The sequence below is a fragment of the Corvus brachyrhynchos genome, unplaced genomic scaffold, assembly GCF_000691975.1.
Source record: "Corvus brachyrhynchos isolate BGI_N302 unplaced genomic scaffold, ASM69197v1 scaffold17, whole genome shotgun sequence".
Lineage (NCBI taxonomy): Eukaryota > Metazoa > Chordata > Aves > Passeriformes > Corvidae > Corvus > Corvus brachyrhynchos.
In genome coordinates this window covers 5,646,028-5,666,156 of record NW_008240046.1, presented here as the reverse complement: position 1 = coordinate 5,666,156, position 20,129 = coordinate 5,646,028, and the positions used below count along the sequence as shown (strand labels likewise).

The window sequence follows — 20,129 nt, the reverse complement described above, 5'->3', positions numbered from 1 at the left end:
ATCTTTAATTAGTTCTGTAACAATCTAGTTAGTTTTGAAGTAAGAAGGAAAGACTTTCAAAAATGTTCTCTTCTCCTCCACAGAAAGAAAATGCAAAAAGGTTTGTAGAAAAACATCCAAATTATCATGAATATAGAAAGCACATCTTATGGAGGTTCAGATAAGTTAAAATACAAGGAACCAGCCAAAGTGGAAGAATAGTAAAATATCATGTAACAGGGTAAACTATAAACTGACTGAGTGAATAACTGGAAGATGACAAGTATATATATAAAGTATAGTATGAAAGGCAACAGTCCTGTATGTCCTGGATTAACTTTCTTAACACTAAAATTTTCACGCTGTAAGAGATGTACTAATAGAAAATAATCATGATGGGAAAAAGAAAATCTAGAAGGTTTTTTTCAATTTTGTTTTTAAGCAAATTTAATTGTATAAAATAAGAAGGAACAAACTAATCAACAGTTCAACATGAATCATTGCAGCCTTTCAGGTAGTAATGGATTAATGGCAGTGCATAGTCACATTGTCTTAACATTAGCACTAACATACTGCGTTCAAGATGTTTATAAACTAAGTAATAAAGACATTTGAGCATCAAATATCCTAAGGTTTTAATAAAGTCAGGTCCTGCTTTCCAAGATGCTTCCAAATACTCTTTTTCAGGTGGGGTTCCTGGGAATATCGGTAACACAAAATCAGCCTAAGCTTTAAGGCAGATAGCAGTGAACTCTTTCAACAACAATTAGTACAATAATTATAGTTTGCAAAACCAATATATGTGTGTATGAAAATGAAATAATTTTACAGATTAAATGATTAAATAGTAAAAATAAAACCAACTTTTTTAAGAATTTATATGGAAGGATCAGTGAACTTGTTCAGATAAACATGAAACGTGTTTTAGTGTATTTTTATGTAAACATCTACTTTGAATTATCTGATGCTTTTAATGTGCAAACGCATGTCTTAAAGAAAACCAGGAGGTCCCTTGGATACGTAAGAGTGATATACTCTCCTACATTTGTGAACACTATCATGGTGTATTATAAGAAGTATGAATTGCATTCGCACTAAGTTTATTTCATTCCCTTGTTTACAACTGGCTCAGGATCCTCTTTTTGTATGGTTAGAAATACAGGCATACCAATCCAATTATCTCCCCTGAAACATGCTAAAATGGTCATGATTTTTCTTTATGTAGTTGCACCATAGCAGAGATTAAATTTAAATAAAACAGTTATGTTCTTAGTAATATCCCCATTTAAAGTGATAATACAGGGTAATAATACTTCCTAATCATAACTTCATAATCACAGTCATAACTTTTAGACTTTTAAAGTAAGCGTGGTCAGTAATGCAGTGATGAAGCGCAGTATTTTTTCTTGTCATCTATAGCTGCAAATTTTACCTACAGGTGATGCCTATGACTAGACTACAACTGCTGCATCCACACCTGATGGAAACAGCTTCTCACAATATATTTCTGCTTCCATAACCCTTAAACAGTCACCATACCATGCGTGCATATGGCCTTCATTTGTATTTGTCAGAGTAGCAAACGGCTTAGTCCTGTCTGATTCAAAGCATGGCACATACAGCGAGCCATAGCAGGAGCAGAGGTTTTTTCCAGTAGAAGAGAAATTAATATAACAGTGGTTCAGAGCTTTACTGTTATTTACTTGAGGAAAGTAAAAATGTTACCAAAATTCTAAATAACCAAAACCACTAAAAAACAGTGGTTAAATGATGCTTGCAGTTCTTGTTTTGACAAGTTCTGTACTCCTCTTCCTTTTACAAGCAACAGGCTAATATTGCCTTAAAAAGATTATCTAGAAAGCATCACTAATTTTCTCTTTTGCATATGGATATTGTCTAGTATTACAACAATCATAGGGCCTGAGAAATGAGTATTTGTTAATAACAGCTTAATGAGCTACTCTTTCAGAAAACTAATTAGTCAGTCTTCTGGGTTACAGTCATTATTTTTAAAACAAACTAAACTCATCGATAAATCTTTTTCTTGGTGTTTCTTTTGGTAGATATTAGATGATGATGTCAGATTCAGTGCTGCACTCTTTTGCTAATGGTTGCATTGGATCAAGGAGGACACTAACAATTACGAACTTGTCAGAAGCAAGAAAGTAAGTAGCTGAACCAATGCTTGAACTGTCATTAAAAAGAGCCCTGTAGCTAACAAGAAAATTGTGATAAATGAAGCAAGAAATTGCTTGTTATCTGTTGTGTCATCTACTCTTTGACATTAATATTTTTAGAAGAAAAGAGTCATGAAAGTCTTCTGTCATGTTTATAGTTGCAAAGCTTAACAGCCATTATCATTATAACAAGGCTGAGGCTTGGGATAGGCAAACTGACTAGGGGGAAAAAAAAGGATGGTTGGTAATTATCCTTATTTGTCTCTGATCAAAACAAAATCATCTTTCACTGCTAATCTGTTAATGACTTTAGCCTTTACCTACTGCCCACTAGCTTTTGATTCTTCTGCTGCAGTCTGACCAGCAACTGATTATGCAGGTTAGTACTATGCATTGATTTGAATATTTACTTAATATGTTTTAGCTTAAAAAGAGATTTAACCTGGAACCTGTTCCTCTCTTAATACAGCAGGCTTTTTGATAACTGCAGACTAACCAGGTTGAAACTTTTGCTTGTATTTGTCTTTTTGAAGTCTTATGAAAGCTAATCAAGAAATTATAGTCCTAGTAATTCTTAGTTTGATTGTTATGTGGTGTACTTGAATTATGCCATGGCTGTCATGATGAAATTACTCTCAGTAATATGTTGAATAATACAGCTCTGAGTCTTAGGCTTTTTGGTATTACCAGCAGTGAACTATAGAGATGAAAGAATGTTCATTCAGGCTTTTTGAAAGGAAAGATGCTTCAACAGTGAGCTCTGACTGAAAAAACCACCGGGATGATTTTTAGGCTTGCTGTGTCAGCAGCCTACTTGTGGTGCCGTGTCCCGCATCCTTAACAATGACAACCACAACTGCTTAATGCCAGTCCCTGTGCCTCCTGCTCTGCCCTGGCCAGACCTGAGCCCCAAGACCTGTCCCTAAGCCTGTGGACCACTGTGGGCATGGTTCCCCTTCCCACCCATCTGTGGTGGCGACGATAACCAGCTGCTCAGGCTGGACATTCAGAAAGCAAGCTCCCATCTCTCCAGACTCTTGCTATTCCTGGTCCGGTGTATTGAGCTAGTTCTCTTATCTCAGAGCTTCTCTAAAGTGAATTATATTCCTGCACAAGGTAGCTCCAAAATCTCTGCAAGTCTCTCTTGTGTATGGGTGTGTATTCAGTGTGCTGAACATCTGAATGCAATATTTTACCTTATTAGGAGTGAGCCTTGATCTGCTCCTATTATCAGACACCAAAAATCTGTGTAGTCTTGATGTTACAATTTTCTGACAAAAACAACGTAAAAGTATTTTCATCTCCTTTGTTCTGTGCCAAAAGCATTTAAGTACATTTTATCTGAAAATATTTTAGTGTATAACTACCAAGACAATCAATTGCCACAAGAAAGCTCTTAGATGTGAGTGATTAGTGACTAGAGGCACTGATGTGCTTCAATTATTTATTTTTTAAGTAATAGGATTTACTTGTAAAAGGGGTAACAGTAACACAGCATTTATTTCAAACCTCAAGGCACTATTAATAAGGCAAATTTCCTTAGTGGCTTTAGAGATAAGTATTTTTTATTCATCTATTTGTTTTATGCATGTGACAAAATAAATGATGATAAATGCATCAGAATCTTTGTTTAGTTTAGATTGCTTGTATCATCATATTAACAGAGATTCCTAGTGATGGATGATGCATATAGTATAATTTTTCCCTAACCACAATTTTTTAGCACAGCTCTCTGCAATGATCTTGCTGAGAAAGGACATAAAAAATAAATTTTTAGAACTATTTAAGAAGGTTATCTCTGCCACCATCAACTGGCCTGGCAAGACATCCTTGTCATCCAATTTTCCATTTAAAAAGTTTAAGCTGTTATTTCTTGTCAGACTTCCCTTCTCCGCTGGAATTCCTCTGTAAATTTACATGAGAAATTCCTGAGAAGCTGCGGTGACAATATTCTGCAGCCACAGTATAATTCCTGTTACTCTTTAACACACTTTAGAGTTTGTGAAGTCAATGGCATGTGTTGTTACCAATCTAATTCACCCCTTCTACCCTGGCTGACAGTTTCCTAATTTACCCCTTCCCTCCTTGGAAAATCTGCAGTATCCTAGAAAAAAATCTGCTGAGCAAAACATTTAGAGGATGTGGGAAAAAAAATAAAAATCTGCCTAGAAATGAAAAGTAAGAGCCCATGATTTTTAGTGTAGTTGAATGATTATTTGATCATAGCTGATGCATACGTGTGCTGGGAAGAGATACCAGTCAGCAGAAAAACTCATAAGAAAAGGCAGTAGTTTAAATTTGAAACCGAGCAAAACTTAAATTTGAAATGAAGTCAGTGAGGCCATGTGTGGCCCAATGGTTGGAGTTCAAAGACATGTTATGGTCTTCACAGAAATTACAAGGTGACATACAGTGGCCTATTTGTATGTCACTACAGAGGCTTATAACATTCTGAGTGTGAAATTCTATTGAAATTAAGAAATAATACTGTAAGTTCCTGAATTGAACACTTAAGGTTGTTTTATGCTGTGCTTGTGCTGTTCCATGGATAAACAAATGCTCAAATTATGCTATATTTTGCCATATAACAATTGCAGAACTCTTTCAAAATAGAGCAATCTGTAAAATAAAAGCATTTCTGTCATAATTGTGCTTTGTTTTCCTTAAACATTTTGACAGTGTAATTTATCTCCCAAGTGCCAATGTCCAGGAAAAAAAAAATCTGTTTGCTAATCTCTTTAGTTCTAGGGTTTAATGTGATGTTAATAATCATGCCCACAACTTGCATAGATTTAGCAAAGGCATGAATCACAGCACAATTATATCTTAGTGAATTGAGGAATTTGTAAGCGAGCCAAAGTACTTAGCAGTTCCTGCTGTAAAAGTAGTATAAGAATATGGTACGATGTTTCCAGATGCAGTTCTATTACAAGCTACAGCAAGAAAAGTCAAGGGGAAATTTTCATATTTTTGTGTGAAAGCAAAGAAGAGGCTCATGCGAGGGTGGTCTTAGTAGCCACAAAATAGTTTCAATTGAGGCAAGAACAATAGAAGTGTAATTATTAAATATAGAAATCCAGGAAATTCTAGTCTAAAACTACCCTGTAGTGATGCACATTCATAGTTTTTGAAGCATAATAATTTTTTTTTTTTAAATTAGCATTTGAAGGATGCTTTTTTTTTTTTTTTAAATAAGCATTTGAAGGGTGCTTGATCTAAATTGCACAGTAATTATTGGTTGCCCTATATCACTACTGCCTGGCTTTTTATTGCTGAAGGAATATTTACTGCCTTCAAGGATTGTCAATGTCCTAGGAGCTCATGCAGCCTCCTGTCCTACTGGAGGGAAAGGGAAAGGCCTGACAGAGGAGGGGTGGGGAGATGCTGTTGTATCCTTTATTTTTCATACAAAGAGGTGACTTGCAAGTAAGCATCCAGAGGAGGATTTTTAAAAAAAATTTCTAACAGCTATGCCACATAGGATACTTAAAGTTCCCTAAATCCAAATCTATTTTCACCTGATTTCTAAGTCTTGTTTTCACACTAGAATTCAAGTTTCAAGCGTGATTGCTTTGTCACATGTTAAAAAGCTGAAATGCTCTGTTTCTACCACTCCCAATTCCTCATTTTGGAATATTGTAGGAAACAAGGTCTAAGGACCTGGGGAGGCTGTCTAGTCTGGCACAGCTGAAATAACGTGACCAGTGGTTTACAAGTAAGTGATGAGTTCCCCTTTGGCTTTCCCGGTTAAAGAAGGGAATCAAGTTTGCCCTGTGCCTCAGTTGCCATCGAAGGGGTCTGTGGCTCTGGCCTCCAGAGTAAAGCAGGTAAACTCTGATGTATCCAGTTCTTCTGGCTCAAGCAGTACCTATTAGGTATAAGTAGTTCCTGACAGATGTTTGTGTGATGTGGTCTCAAAAACTGCTAGTGAAGGAAATTTCTCTATTTCTATTAGGAAAAGTATGACAATGCTTAAGGCTAGAAACACATCTCTCTTGATCTCTAGACCAAATCCCCCAGGTGCAGTATAAGTCTGTTGTTCCTTGACTTTCCTGCAATGGACACAGAAAACAGATTGATCTATTCTCCTTACAAGAAGATTTTGCATATCAGAAGGCTGCTCAGTCTCTCTCTAGCTTTCTTCTCTCCAAACTAAGTAGCTGCAATTAATTCAATCATTCCCTCTAGGACATTTTGTAACCCTCTGATTATTTTTCTTGTCTTCCTCTAGGTTCTCTCCAGCTGATCCATGGATCTCTTGAAACCGATACTCTGGGAAGCAGCAGTGCTGAACAGAACAAGTTGGATGCCTTGCCTACAGCCCCTTTTTTCTGTATATGCATCAGGACACAAAGACAGCTTTTAGATTGACGTTGTTGGGTACTATTAAGTCAATCACCTTTCTTCTGGGGTTTGGGCAGTTAATCCACATAAGCACAAATAGAAAATGCCTTTTTTTTCCCCATACAAAACAACTTCAAAAATTTCCTGAGATTGATTTTGAATTCTCAAGAGTCAATTAAAAAAGTCACCCAAACTTCAGTGGAATCAAGCTGGAAAATGTCGATCTGCCATACCTGTTAAAATAATAGACACCCTGCCTTCCCATATGTTAACAGATCAAGTAGTCTACAAAACTGACATATCCATACCATAATTATGGGCAGTGAGAGCAATAACTATACCACTGTTAACCACCTTTATCACAAAATCATTTAGGTTAAAAAAATCCTTTAAGATCATTGAGCAAACCTAACCTAAATCCTGTAGTTTGCTCCTGCACAACTGTTTTATTGTATTCTGTTTTATTATATTTTGGTATTAGAGGGGTTTTAATGCAAAGGGCATCTTCCCAATGATATTCTAGATCCTAACTGTTGAACTGTACAGAGAAGCCAGATGTGGTCAAAATATTTAGAATACTTCTTAAGCAGATTTGAATATTCTGGACCAAATTCTGTCATCTTTTTCATACAAATCTTTATCTGTATATTGGTAAAGTAACTTCTTCTAACTATGTAGATATAACCTTCTTCTTGCTCTTGTCTCTGGACTATTATTTTACTTTGACTGTTTGATAAAACTTTCAGCAGAGCCATATTTTGTCCATCACTTTCTCTTAATGAATGTTTTTTCATTACTTCCTTGAGTTTCCTGCTCTGTTTACTTCTGTCTCTATAATTCATTGCAGTCTTTTTGACAGTCTTTCAAAAAGCATCAGCATATTTTCTCTCTTTTGTTCAGTGACAGTTTGTCTGTAGCTGAAGTCAGATGACGTCTCTTCATTGCTGGTGACATTTCTCTTACATTAATTTCTGTTGTCACCATCTCTTTGCAGGTAGGTCACTGATAGGAGCAGTGTAATAAACTGCCACCATGAGGCATTAGCTAAGTCATAATGCAATAATGTTGGAAATAATATTCATTGCATGATGAATCAGAGAAATTGAGAGGCTTTTCTAAGACTGTAAGTCATATCCCATATGCACTGTACTTTGTTGAGCTGTACACAATGATAAACAGAATAATTCTTTAATAGTGTTAGGGTGGCTGTGGATTCTTTTCTTTTTTCTGCTTAAGGTAAGATGGCATCAGCATTTTTCCTTCCTTTGTTGCCTAAGAGCTTTCTGGCAGTGGAGCTTCTGTGTGTATTTAAATTAGCAGAAAAATTTACCCTCTTCTCACTTATACTATATGTACTACCGGTAAAAGAAGCAAGTAAAAATTTAGAATAGGATAGAATAGTTGCAGCAGTAACTTGGAACTGCCTAAGGACAAATGAATTATGGTTTAGTACCTCAAATCACTTTGTAACAAGACTTTTTAATTTTCAGTGCAGAATTTGTAGTTCAGCAGAGTATCTGTACTGCTTAGACACACCTTACACACAGTGGTAGATACAGTGTAGATGGTACCTACATACAACTAAATGCCATTGTAAAGGAGGAGTCTTTCAGAGCCTTCTCTTTTGTGCCCTGAGCAGCCTTGCTGCTGATGTGGCTGAGCTGCTGGGTACCGACCATATGCATATGGGATATGACCATACTCTGAAGCCTCTGTAAGATCCTCAGGTCACTCCACCTCTCTACCTCTGATGAAAGCACCCTCACAGGCATGTACTCTAAGTGCCCAAAGACTTATGAGGGATCAATAAAAGCCTTGAGTCCTATGGAAGTGCCTTTCATATTAGTTGTTGTGTCTGTAGATTTTTCCATGATCATCCAGTGTTTATTTTAATTGTAATTCAAAAGGTAAGCAGTGGGAAGCAGGCAGAAGTACCTTCCTGGCTCTGCAGAGTTCCTGAAAGGATAACTCTGAGAGGTGTGACTTGCTGGTGTTGAACATTTTCTTAACTCTCAGTTTTAGTTGTTACGACACATTCAACACCTCTATTCAGTCTTCCAGGCAAAGCATGCAAAAAAAAGGTATTGGATAATCTCTATATTTTACAGCAAGTAACATCTAAATTGGACAATAGAGTGAATAGACCCTGGTTTGTTGGCAGGGTATTACCTTTTTCCCCAAATGTAATGTCTGATTTGCAAACACAACTCTGAAAGAAAAGCTGCAATTGTAATTAAATAAAATAGCATGAAAGCAAAGTGTAACACAAGTATGTAAAACAGGAACACTTGACATTGTTTTTGTTCTTTAAATTCTTCCCAAAGATGTCATAACCCGTCAGACTGCGGCCATTTGTCTGATTTGAAAATCTTTCCTTTCAACAAAAAGTGAAATGTTTCCATGGAGATCAGCCAGAGATAGCCAAATGACGAACTTCTTGGCTGTACTTTCAGTTTGGTTTCTATGGTTTCCAGACAAGGAGGGGATAATGTGAAGTCACTGAGCTTTCTTTCTTTCTTTCATTCTGTCATTCTTTCATTCTTTCTTTCGTTCTCTCTCCTTCTTTCTCTCCCCCATCTTATTTTTCTGCAGGTTAAAGGTTATTGTAAAACAAGTTGTGTGGGCCCACAACAAGCCCACAACAAGCAAGGGTCATCATTGTCATCTTGGTCCTTGAAAAGCCTTACATAGGTCAGTTCTGCAGTTTTACAATTGTCCTTATTCTAAGATAAAGAAATAAAGTGATAAGACTTTCTTAGCATTCTGAGCAAAGTCATAGGGAAAATAAGTTTATAATGACTACATTTACCTTGACTGTGGACACAATGAGAAAATGGTAACAGGATTAACACCACACACTTATTTTAAAATATTTTTATTGTTATTTCATAACAATGAAATACTGCATCTTGAAAATATCTGAAGGCCTTCAGAATAAGAAATACTGCAGGTCTCACTAGCAATACTAAACAGAATGGAAAAATTTAGGTATTAGAATAGTAAGCAGGGTAGCTAATGGATTTCTATACAGTGTCAAGAGAATTCCATAAAGCAAAAGAAAATTGTCACCTTGACATCTAAATTATCATTTTTCCTCTCACTCTGCATGCTAAAATTGTTTTCTTCAAAAAGGGTCACATGGATGTTTGGAAATGGTAAATCCATCCTTTCCACGCTACTTCACAGAATGTTACAAAGCACATATTCCTTCTTCATAGATCCAAAATGTGTTTTTCTCTCCATCCCACTTCACTGTTTCTTCCTTTCCCAAGAACAATAATACAAATTTATTTCCACTTTTTCTCAATTTTTTATGAGGGCTAATTAAATTCTCTCCTAACACCTCTGCCATGTTTCTGAGAAGACAGCTTCTGTCTGTTGCCACCAAATTCATCCTTCTTTTTCTGGCTCCCTTGCAGAAGCAAATTTATGGTATTGTAGAAAGAGTCATAAGTAAGAATGAAGAAAACAAGATGTGATGCTGTTGCTATTTGGAACTCCCTGAAGTAAGGACTGAGTGAAGCTTGATGACTTATAAAGGCTCTTGTATCTGCCCCACTTACTCTGCAAATTTAAGTGTTCTTGCTGCCTCCAGGCAAGAAACTGATGAAAAATGAAGTATGTCACACAACCTGTTGTGATGCCTAAACCAATTCTTTTCAAAACAAACAAACAAACAAAAAAGAGTAAAGAGTAGGACCTAATTTTACAATTCAAACTACCTCCTTTCCATAGAAACGCCTGGTTAAAGAATTGAAAAAGCTGGCAGTGGCCCAACAACTTTGTGGTTCTAAATTTAAAAAAAATTTAAAAAGGTAAAAAACCCCTAGATAAAATACATATGGCACAATACATATTGAAAATAAGACCACAGAATATTATTCAGACATAAAATCTATTCTTTCTAAAAGCTTTGAAAAGTATTTGAAATCTCTGCAGAAAACAGATGGTTCATGCTAGCAGAATATGAGAAAGAGACCAGAAGACATCACCAGCCTGACCCACAGTAACTTAGCGAGGGGGCTACAATACCTTAAACATGTGTGGGGCAATAGAAGGTGGCAGGTGCCGCTGCTTACCCAGCAATTGATTCCTGGGCACAGTGTTCCCTGTTCTGATGGTGAAATGAGAAGAAGAGATGGGAATAAGCCTTGTAAAAATGGCTCAGGGAAGGGTTGTCCCTTCCACTTATTGCAGTCTCCCCCTAAATAGTCTTGTGTATGACTACAAGACTGCAAACAGCAGCAAGAAGATAAAACAAGCAGTGGGAATCTGGTACAACGGTTGTCTCAAATACCCGGAGGTGAGATGCAGTTTGCAGAATCATCGCTAGGGGAATCATGCTGAAATTGGTCTGTGTGGTACAGGATCTGATTAATACAAACATCTAAAGTATTCATCCTTTTCTTCAAGATCACTGTATAAAAGGAATTTTTTAGGTAATGAAATTTAATTGTTACCTTGATTAAGTAATAACAAAATTAGTTCACTGATATGCATCTATAAAGCATAACAAAACAGAGTTTTCATCTATGCAACAATTTCTAATTGTGTGCAATACGAAGTAGAACTTATTACTGGCTTGCAGAACACCATCTTAACTCTTGTAGAAAAGATTCTCCATGATGGAAAATATTTTCCTGGAGGGTATAGACTGCATGTTGTTTAGTGGATTAGCTTTAAGTGAAGACTGTGCATTGTGTTAACCTTTGACATTACTCTTCTTTCCTTTAGTTATATAACCTGTTGAGAATGATAGATAAGTTTCATATTTTTTGCTCATCAAACCAGTATTAGTTGAGATATGGTCCATGTGCCAGATGCACTTCATAGCAAAATTCCTCCCTTCTACAGCGTGATTCTGTTGCCATTGCCTTTGTGCATCTAAGAACTGTCTCCTGTCTTTGTGTCTGGGAAGGGCTCACAGATCCAAAATAATGTGGTGTCAATCAGAAGCTGCTCTGATTTCACAGAATTACAGAATTGCTAAGGTTGGAAATTACCTTTAAGATCACCTAGTCCAACAGTAAACCTAACATTGTGAAGTCCAACACTAAACTATGTCCCCGAGTGTCACATCTATATGTCTTTTGAATACCTCTAGGGATGGTGACTCAACCTCTTCCCTGGCCAGCCTGTTCCAATGCTTGACAACACTTTTGGGAAGGAATTTTCCCTAACAATCAGTATAAACCTCCTCTGGAACAACTTGAGGCTTCTTACTATTTTCCTGTCACTTCTTACTTGGGAGAAGAGACCAACTCCCACCTGGCTACAATCTCCTATCAAGAACTTGTAGAGTGTGATAACATCCCTGAGCCTCCTTTGCTCCCGGCTAAACAACCCCAGGTCCCACAGTCACTCCTCATCAGTCTTGTGCTCCAGACCCTTCACCAGCTCCATTGCCCTTCTCTGGACTCACTGCAGCACCTCAGTGTCCTTCTTGTAGTGAGGGGCCTGAACTGGATGCAGGATTTGAGGTGTGGCCTCACCAGTGCCGAGCACAGGGGGACAATCACTGCCCTGGTCCTGCTGGCCACAAAATTTCTGATACAGGCCAGGATGCCATTGACCTTCTTGGCCACGTGGGCACCCACTGGCTCATGTTTTACCACTGTCAACCAGCACCCTCAGGTCCTTTCTGCTGGCAGCTTTCCAGGTCTCTGCAGCAGTTTCTCTGCTGTGACCAGTCATATACCCCCTGTGTGAAAAGCAATGCTTCTTTTCAACATGTGCCAGATGTGCAACCTGCAACACCCATGACCTGCAAGGACGAATAGAGGAGCTAGCTGTTCTGCCTGCTCCCCCACTCCACAGTCCCATGACTGATGCTGCCACACAGCAAGGATGTGACTGCACTTTGACTGGGTACTGGATGTGCAAATAATCGTGACAGGAGAGGGGGATGCAGCTTCCAGTGCAGCAGAAATAGATCTATGGCCACCCTCTGGCTGCAAGTGTAGGTGTCACTTCCCTCCTCTGCACATTTTTGATAAGTTGAAATAGAATTGCATACCATAAATTATCTTCAACAATCCATATCTCCATAGTCATACCTTTCTGCAGTGATCTCTGTTGCTTAGAAAAGGAGAATAAATTAACAAGCATGAGGGCTTTTACCTCTGATTGCAGCCCTGGGCTATCTCCCTGTTATCAGAACTTCACAGGAGAACTGTTGGTTTTCACCCTTCTGAGGAAATCTTTTCCACTTTATCTCATGACTCTCTTTTGCCTCTTTTCATCTTGGCAGAAAGTCCTCCCCAACCTGAAGCTTAGCTAAACATGCTTGGAGATGACTGAAAGAATACTTGAGTGCTACTCTGCCAGGGTAAAAACAAGGAAGGAGTTCTGTGGTGAGTCTGAATATTTGGCTTTTGCATGAAAGACTGGGGAAAAAAAAGCTTCAAGAAAACAAGCCTGATGTCATCTAGCTAAATTTAAAGACAAGGTGATGTTAACTACATGATTTTGAAATCCCCAAAGGAATTCTGAGAGAGATTGTGACCAGTGAAGTCAGAAGAGCCCATAAAGCAAGTGGATGATACAGGCTTCAATCCATGGTGAACTAGGTTTATCTTAAAGAGGCAAAGAAAAAGTTAAAAAAAAAAAAAAAAAAAGAGAGAGAGAGAGAGAAAAGAGTTCTTAAACCTGCTGGGAGGGCTGGGTGATGTGCTGAAGCATTTCCACCTTGTCCAGCACATATATTCCCCAACCTTGACCACAAAATGAAAATGTTAGATCCCTCCATGAGTGTAGCCATCTGCTTCAAGCTCAGCTTATCATAAGACCTAACAAGCATACTATGACACTGTTGATTAGAAGCCAGAATTTAATGTTGGCACTCATAGCACTTTCTGCTGTAGACATACAGCAGACTGAAAGAACTCTAATGGATATGAATGGCACTACCCCTGTTGCTGACATTAGGACTGATTTTAGGCATCCAGAAGCAATGCTGCAGACTTTGCATTTTAACTCAGTCAATATCTGTGCAAGAAATTGCTAATTGCTCCAGAACTTGGGAGGCCTTAAGCAGAAATAAAAGATCAGCTGCTGAAAAGAATAGCAAAATATTTTTCTTCTTTTGCAAAATTACTTCTTGAAAGTATATAGCATGGTGCAGGAAATTAAAGGTCTTGAATTCAGTGTTCTGAGTCCTTTTAATATTGAAATTGAACAATGATATTCAAGATTCTTAGTCTGAATGCTTTGAAGAAGGTATCTTTTCCTCTTTTACTGGATATTATCTGTTCAGGATATTATATTGAAACATCCTTTGTGTGAAAAAAATTATTAATGATCTGCTTTAATAGTTTTGTAGCATAAATATTTACATTTATGAGCAGATATATCAAACATCATAGTAAAAAGTGTCTCCCTAGCAGTCCCATCGCAGCATCTCCATTTGTATGGCAGCAGCAAGGCTCAGTCATATTCCCATTTCACACATCCTTCAGAGATCACCAGATCCCTTGGCCAGTTTTCATAATCTGTCCAACTCCGTGAATTTACAACATGCGGGACTGCAAAGAGATGATTTAATGTGAAGGTTTTCACTCTAAGAGCATGAGAAATGAATGAAAGGAAAAACAGACAGGAAAAAGGAACGTTAAGGAATGATATGGTGGGGGGGGGGGGGGGGGAGAGAGACAGGGGTGTCCTGTGTGGAGAGTGAGGAAATGTTATTTGTGATTAAAGAGACATTCTGTGAACAGAAAAAGTATTATCTTGAAAAGTATATTTTTGAAGAGAGGAAGTGACAAAACAGGAAGCTAAAAATTTGGTCCAGACAAAAAAAAAGAGTCACATTGAGTGCAAGGGGGGTGGGGAGACGCAGTAATTTTGAGACACTCCTGAAAGACTCATCTTTTCTAGGGAGAAGTTTTTTTTAATGCACATTCAAATTTTCATGTAATATAAGTTGCATCTTTCTACTAAACACACAAACTGGTCAAATTGTGTAGTGGGCTATTCCAAAGTCTCACCGCTTGCGAGTTAAAACTTGTGGTTTAATTTGTTGCAAAGGGCATCCTGACCTGGTTCGACTATTGCTTTCTCTCATTGCTATACACCATTTTAGGACTTCCACCCACACCAGTAAAGTTTCAAGTGGGAACTTTATTTCAGTTCCTGTTATTGACCGGTTCCAAATGTACTGCAAACATTTTACTGAAGGGCCATCTCCATACTTCTGCTTTGTTGCCAGCGTGCACCGAGCCATTCCGTGATGGGCCGAGGCTGTTAACACCTGCTGCGTGCACTCTGTTGGAAAGCTGGTCCTGTGTTCCCGCCGGGAGTATGTTCCTCGCGCGGCGCTCGGGAGAGACGGAGCTTCTTGCTGCCATCTATTGATAGCACGGCGGAAGGGTCAGGAGCCGCCGCGCCCCGGCCGCCTGCTTCACAGCGCCTCTGAGCTCCGTCTGCAGCCGTAACGAGGCGGTGCTCTTCTCAGTGGTTGAATAAGCAGAAAATGGTTTGAATTTGATGCAGGGCGAGCGAGGCTTCTGCATAACCCAATCTCAGCCCCGGGTCACGGGGTATGAGAGTTCAGTGCCTCAGAAATGGGGAGAGAAGGGAGAAAGGTCTCTGGGGCTTCGCCAGAACCAATTTCACAGCGAATTGGAGTAAGAGTTAAAATAACTGACACAGAGATCATAATACTTGTAAAGCAATGATTGCTAGACAGTTTGGAAGTACGAAAATCCCTTTCCAGGGCTGTACAAAAGGCAGGGGACCACAAGAGCTCGCTCGGAGACAGCCAAGAGGAGCGCGCAGGAGCAGTGACACAGCCAGCCACGGCACGATGTGACAGGGACATCTTCCTGGCCATCTTCCATTGTAGCGTTGTGACGGGCTCCGTAGCTTCATTGACCATGGATAGTGTGCAGGGTTTCTGAAAACTGAGAGGGAATTATGGAACCAGAGGTCTTTAATATTGGATATTCACACCAGTAGGTGGGGAAACTGAGTCAAAAGACCCAGAATGCCTGCGTTGTGGAAGTGTGTATTTTGGTTTTTGTGCAAACACCTTTGTGATTATTGGTGTTTAATTCCCTGAATTGATCTCAGTTTTGTTTCCATATGGCTTTTGTTTCATGCAATGATTTTCATACACAGGAAGATTCTGCCTGCAGGTTTCTGTCATTTTTCTATATGTTTCAGGGAGTGGCTACAAGCTGTTTGTCCTTTGAGTAGAAGGAATCAAGAGATATTTTATCCTTACTATCTTTTCTCACAAATACCCACTAAGAATAAAGTGCCACCAAACGAAGTTTAATGATGTTGTACAAACATTATATGTGAGCTGCTTGCTGTTAACTTAATATTAATATAAAAATGCTAAAATTAGAAAGATAATATGGAATAGATGAAAGGAAAAACTCTACCTTTAAAAATTAACCTAAAACCAACACACTGAGGTGTACTTGAGCCAAGTGTGGTTTTCTGTCTTACAGAGGTTTTTAGTATTTTTTTTCTGTTGTTAATGTAATTAAAGATAATTAAAAGATCCTCAACAACTGCAGTCTAGATCTGAAAAGCTAGCATATTAATGCCATTTTAATTTTTTCACAGGTCATTGGGGTAAAGCAATATTGGATATTGCACAGATTATCTTTGTGTTGTGTTTACTGTCAAAGTGGAATGCATGTAGGAAAAAATATCTCTCTCAGAAATAACCTAGGCTTTATTTCTAGTAAAATATAATTAATAGAGAAGAGTAATAGTATTAGTGTTTGCTTATTAAAATCATACGATTCCTCAAAGGCTGTGATCTTCCCCTCAGGACATTCATAACTTCTCCATTGAACCAAGCCTGCTGCTGAAGACAACACTTGGCCGAAACATAGTTGCTGACACTCACGATGCATAGTCTGGTCTGCGTGTGTGCCTGGTCTCACAGAGCATCAAACCCTGGCCACCAGAACAAACACAGCCTCTGAGTCAGTGTTGCTGCTCTCATGCAAATGTGTGAGTGCTCTTTGGTAGAGGTGGGAGGGCGCAGTTAGCACCGGCTCAGAGATGGCCAGGCTTTGCGGCCGCTTCGCCTAATGCCTCATATCCTTGTTTGCTGGCTGTCTTCACACTTGCATACTTCCAACTCATACTGCTGGGGACCTGGCCCACTCTCCTGTTCCAAACACGTTGTGTAGGCATGCCATGTCCTCTTTACTGGGAGACACCTAGGCTGCCTCTGACCAGGTGAAATGAGCAAGGTGCTGCTGAGGTATCTCCTTTTTTGCTGTCATTCCAAGCCTAGCAGGAATAAATTGCTCATGATGATCTGCCTCTCACTGTCCACTCCCAGTGTCACCTTTACCATCTGCCTCCCCAATTTCATAGCTCCTCGTTCAAGTGAGTCAATCCACAAAACATTTCACTTGGGTCCATTTGGTTAGAATCAGAGAGAACAAGTATCTACTATACAGTAATTAAGAGAAATAATATTTTTAAGATTGCTTTTTCATCAATCTTTTCAGTTAAACCCAGCTAAGCTCCTTCCCAAAGATGAACTGTTTCTGGAAAGCAGGTAATAAGAATGAAAGAAATCAAAAAGAGCATGTGTTTTTCAAAAAATGTGCTCTAGGTGTTGTCAGTGACAACCTGAAGCGTTGGAAACCATTTTGCGGAGAACAACAGAATGGGAAGGTTGTGCCGAGAGAACTGAAACCCATGGAGAGGTTTTGCAAAATAAATATCATAGGGAGAATGTCAAATTGTTTTTTTAATGATGTATTTTTCCACTGAGAATCTATACATGAGCTTAAGGAACAATGTCAAGATGATGATGTTTAATGCTGGAATTACATGTTCCTGCTAATATCTGGATTCCTTTTGATGTTGGTAAGATTACTGAAAGAATGCTACATTCAGTTCTGAAGTCTAAAACAAAAAAGTATTGAAGAAGACTGAGAAAAGAAAAAAAAAGAGTGAGGGAACAATTAGGAAACAGGCCTTTAATTAGTTCCTAAAGATGCTCAGTCTGTTTAAATTATAAAGGAGAAATTTAAGTGCTGAAAAATCTATTTATAACTGTGAGAACAAACTTTGATAAGAGATGTTCAGTATCTGACTTGTGAAAGAAGAAACATTTAAACTTGAAATTTAAAAGTGAAGCTTCTTATTAAAAAGTAACCAGCCATCGCAATGGCTTGTCAGAGTTGAGCAGGTTCCTCAGCTCTAGAAAGTTTCTGGTGGTGTTTGGACACTTATTTAGTTATTTGTTGTGTTTGTATTACATACTTGTTTAGTTTGGCTTTTGTTTTTGTTTTTACTATTAACATTACCTATCAGCATTTTACTGTCAGTCCTTAATGTTGAGCCAAACTTATAAAAATGTAGTACTATTTCAAGATATCAGAAGGTGGTACTGCCCTACTGCTATGTGCTCTCTGCTGAATTTGCAGAAACTTCTGATAGCTTTTGGTGGCCTTTGTTGAATTTTTTTTAGACTAGGCACCATACTGCCTGACCATACAAGCGTCATAGATCCACAACACTGGACTCTCTGAGAGCTACAGGACTAGAAATTTTATCCATGAACTAATTGGAGATGAGAGAAGTAGTATTTGACATTCAATGTGTGTGTGTGCTCATGTTTTTCATTTGATCCTCATTAATCATTACATGTAGCTCACACTTACACACTGGTTATTTCATCTGCCATAAATCCCTGAGATATGAAGGGGGTGGTCAGTGTTGTGTAACAGGCTATTCCAGACAAGAACTACTTTGTACCAGGTGAATTTTAGCTGAAGTCAGTGCAGAGAGCAGAGGACAGGTCATAAAAATGTATATTCAGTGTTGCTAATGCAGTGGAGGTGTAACTGCTTTCACCTCAGGAGTAGGAAAGCTCTTGGGACATCTTTTGAATGCTAATTTTTATACAATCTTTCTTAGGGATCTATCTTACCTATTTATCAGGGTGAAGTGGTATCTTTATTTTCCTCTCTGCAGTTGCCACAACATGGAGCAGGAGCAGGGAAATATAATTCAAATTTGTTTGGAACAGAATTTTGCAAAAATGAGAGGAAAAAACATTTCCTGTAAGACAAATTTTGAAACCTAACCAGAAATACTTCATTTTGATTATTTAGAATTTTTAATTATTCTTTGACTTTTTCAACTACAGCATCTTAAAGAAAAGTATTTCCAAGTGTGAGTTTATCCCAAACTTACAGATGGCCTTCACTCATTGTACATAATCCCAGTTTTATTTTTTATTTTTAAAAATATATTTATTTGTCAAACTATCTATTTTTTAAAACATAGATGATTCTTAAGCAGTTTTTAACTACAATTAAGAACAAACTTTCAAAAAGTTATGAATTGTTACACCATCATATACAGCATTTTACCAGTTATAGTCAAAGTTTCATGCAATCATATGAAAGCTTGAAGGCTTGCTTTTTAGAGTAAACATATCTGCAGGTAAAGCTGTAAAATAAGTGACGACATTTGATGTTACAGCAACAAGAAAATTTTTCCTATTTTGGTAACACACAAGTTACACTGTTTTTATTTGACAAGTATATTTCTGCAGTTAATACTTGAACTCTTTTGTCTCTTTTTCAGACAAAAAGATGGATATGATAAACCTCTATGCACTTTCAGCTCATAATATCTCATGATTGGCTCATAATATCTTACCATTGGCATCACTTCTGTTTTTGTGGTTGCTGTCTGCTCAATATACTTCTTTTATACAGTATACTTCTTTTATACAGGCAGATCCCCTTCTAAAGCATAAGCATGAGTCAATGTTTTTGACAAGTTATCTCTGTAAGCTGCTGCTACCTGTACAGGAGTGATGTGTCCTGTATAGCGAGAAGACACTCCTGTTGTATTGTTTGGGTTTCGAACAAATAGTTTTTAGATTTATAGCCATTTCTAGAATGGTTAAAAGGAAACATCTACCTAATGCTGCATACTTGAGATGATTCATAGTGCCCCATTGTATACGTTCTTGCGTTTATTTAAAAACCTTGTTTAGAAAAGCACAGGATGTGAAGCAATGCAAAATTTACAAAGCTTCCTTCTAGAATCACTTGCATTCCTTTAGATTGAGTACACTTGGGTTCAGAGCTAAGAGGGTGGCTTCCCTTTGGCTTATGATAGTAAAAACCAGATTGCATATTGATTTCCTGGACTTAAGTATTTCATGTCACCAAGAAAGCAATCAAAATATAAACACATGAGAAATTGCTCTTTGAATGTTAAGGTGATGAAATTCATTGGAAAGTTTCTCGCAATGCAATGTTAAGGCAAAATCAGGATCAAAATAATGGAAGTTATATGAACAAAATGATCAGTTTTGGTATCAATATTGAAGTATGTTGATTGATTGTATACTTCCAGAAAATAAAACATTTTTTATTTACTACTGACTCCTTGACTGCTATTTATCACTAATACCGAATATGAAAAATGGGATAAATATTGTCACCTATAACAAGATAAAATCAAAAATTTACCTCAGGAAAATACAATGTCCTTATTTAAGCAGGAAAGTCTGATTTATGCATCTTTTTCCTCATAGTTTTTTCTTATTTTGTGTGCATGTATGTGTGTGCACTACTCCTGCAGCAAATCAAAAAGCGTAAGATTAAGAGGGTGGTATGTCTTAGAGAG

The 20,129-nt window shown here is 37.9% G+C and overlaps 1 long non-coding RNA gene across 1 annotated transcript; it reads left to right on the top strand.

Moving 5' to 3' along the window:
* Nucleotides 1-5,357: 5,357 nt before the first annotated feature.
* On the top strand, nucleotides 5,358-19,334 carry LOC108449164. Its single transcript, XR_001865300.1, has 3 exons — nucleotides 5,358-9,191; nucleotides 12,751-12,853; nucleotides 14,707-19,334. It is a non-coding gene; the product is annotated as an uncharacterized LOC108449164 (long non-coding RNA).
* Nucleotides 19,335-20,129: the final 795 nt, after the last annotated feature.